Raw genomic sequence first — 2,500 nt, forward strand, 5'->3', positions numbered from 1 at the left:
CTGTGGCGCGTCGCTTGTGAGTCAGAGCTCTGGCGTGCAGGTTTATGTGGGGGAGAGGCTGTCGCTGCGCTTCTGGGCCCGAGCCGGGCCGTGGGGCCGCCCGGGCCGGTCGACCAGCGCGCCGCAGCTCCCGAGGCCCGAGCCGCGACCCGCGGGGACCCACCGCGCGTGGCGCGGGAGGGCGGGGACGCCCTTCCCGGCTCGGTCGCGGGCCCGCGCGCGTCCTGGCCGTCTGAGGCGGCGGCCGAATATGTTTCCGGGTCCCCGTGGGGAGCCGGGGACCGTCCTGCCCCCGTCCCCCGCGTGCCGGGGAGCGGTCCCCGGGCCGGGCCGCGGTCCCTCCGCCGTGATCCTTTCTGGCGAGTCCCCGTGCGGAGTCGGAGAGCGCTCCCCGAGCCCTCGTGCGGCCCGGGAGGTCACACCTGGCCGGCCTTCGGTCCCTCGTGTGTCCCGATCTCACGGGGGGCCGGCCGAAACTGCTTCCGGGCCTCGCTCTGGAGACACGGGCCGGCCCGTGCGTGTGGCACGGGCGGCCGGGAGGGCCTCCCTGGCCCGGCGCCGCTCCCGCGTGTGTCCTGGGGTCGACCAGGGGGCCCCGGGTGCTCCGTGTCTGGCTGTGATGGTGGCGATTTTGGGGACAGATGTCCGTGTCGTGGGTGTCCTGGGCCGGCGGCGTGGTCGGCGATCGGGCCTCCTGCCCCCGGGGAAGATATATCTTTCGCTCCGAGTCGGCATTTTGGGCCACCGGGTTATTGCTGACACGCTGTCCTCTGGCGATCTGTGTCGCTGGAGAGGTTGGGCCTCTGGATGCGTGCGGGACTCTGGCCCACCGCTGACCCGGCTAGCCGGCCCCGCTCCCGCTCGAGCCGCCTGCTGCTGGGGCCCGCGGGCCTGCTGCTCTCTCGCGCGTCCGAGCGTCCCGACTCCCGGTGCCGGCCCGGGTCCGGGTCTCTGACCCACCCGGGGGCGGCGGGGAAGGCGGCGAGGGCTACCCTGCCCCCGTGCGCTCTCCGCTGCGGGCACCCGGGGCGGCCGTGACAACCCCACCCCCGTCGGCTCCGTGCCGTGCGTGTCAGGCGTCCTCGTCTCCGCTGGGTTGTCCGCCGCCCCTTCCCCGGAGCGGGGGACGGCCGGGGCCGATCGGCTCGCTCGCCGGCCGGCTGGCCGACTCCCCGCTCCCGGGGGCTCTTCCGTGATCGATGTGGTGACGTCACGCTCTCCCGGGCCGGATCCGAGCCGCGACGGGCGAGGGGCGGACATTCGTGGCGAATGGGACCGTTCTTCTCGCCCCGCCCGCGGGGGCCCCTTGCCTCTCCTCCGTCCGCCTGCCGGTGGTGCGTTGGGAAGGCGTGGGGTGCGGAACCCGGCCTGACCTGGCTGTCCCGTCCCCGCTCTCCGCTTCGCGGGGTGGGTCGGCGGGGTCCTCTGACGCGGCGGGCATCCCTCGCTCTCGCCTCCCGCGGTCGTCGACTTGCGGGCGGGCCCCCTCCGCGGCGGTGGGGGTGCCGTCCCGCCGGCCCGTCGTGCTGCCCTCTCGGGGGGTTTCGCGCGAGCGTTGGCTCCGCCCGGGCCTTTGCGGTGCTCCTGGAGCGCTCCGGGTTGTCCCTGAGGTGCCCGAGGCCGAGCGGTGGTGTGTCGCTCCCACCCCCGGCGTCCCCTCCTCCGGTGTCCGCGCGTGGGTCCCGAGGGGAGCCCGTCGGCGTGGGGTTCGAGGCGGTCGAGTGAGATGAGATGCGCGCCCCTCCCGCGCGGGGAAGGGCGCCGCCTGGTCCGGCGAGCGCACGTCCCGTGCTCCCCTCTGGTGGGTGCGCGAGGGCCGTGTGAGCGATCGCGGCGGGCTCGGGCCGGTGACGCGTGCGCCGGCCGGCCGCCGAGGGGCTGCCGTTCTGCCTCCGACCGGTCGCGTGCGTGGCTTTGCCTCGGAAGCGACGCAGGAGGCGGGTGGACGGGGGGGGCCTTGTGAGCCTGCCGGGCCCCCGCCCTGACCGCGAACGCTCGAGGTCGCCGCAGGCGCGCTTCTCCTCGTACCGCAGGCCCCCTCCCTTCCCCGGGCGTCCCCGAGCGCCTCTGCGGGCCCGACGAGGGGCGACTGGCGTGTGGGGAGTGTGACCCACCCTCGGTGAGAAAGCCTTCTCTAGCGATCTGAGAGAGGTGTGCCTTGGGGTGCCGGATCTCCCGGCCTGCCGCCTCTGTCTCCTTCTGCCTTTACGGTAGCGCTGTCGTAGCGACTCGCGCGCAGAGGATCCTCCTCCTTTTCCCCCTCGACGGGTTGAGGTTGGGGAGAGCGAGGGTTCCGCCGGCCACCGCGGTGGTGGCCGAGCGCGGCTCGTCGCCTGCAGTGTGGCCCGCGCCTCCCCCTTCCGAGTCGGGGGAGGATCCCGCCGGGCCGGGCCCGGCGTCCCAGCGGGTTGGGACGCGGCCGCCGCGAGCGGTGGGTGTGCGCGGCCTTCCGTCCGGCGCGTGACCCCCACCTCGGCCGCGAGTCGGCTCTCCGCCCGCT

This window comes from Pongo abelii, chromosome 22, assembly GCF_028885655.2.
Source record: "Pongo abelii isolate AG06213 chromosome 22, NHGRI_mPonAbe1-v2.0_pri, whole genome shotgun sequence".
Lineage (NCBI taxonomy): Eukaryota > Metazoa > Chordata > Mammalia > Primates > Hominidae > Pongo > Pongo abelii.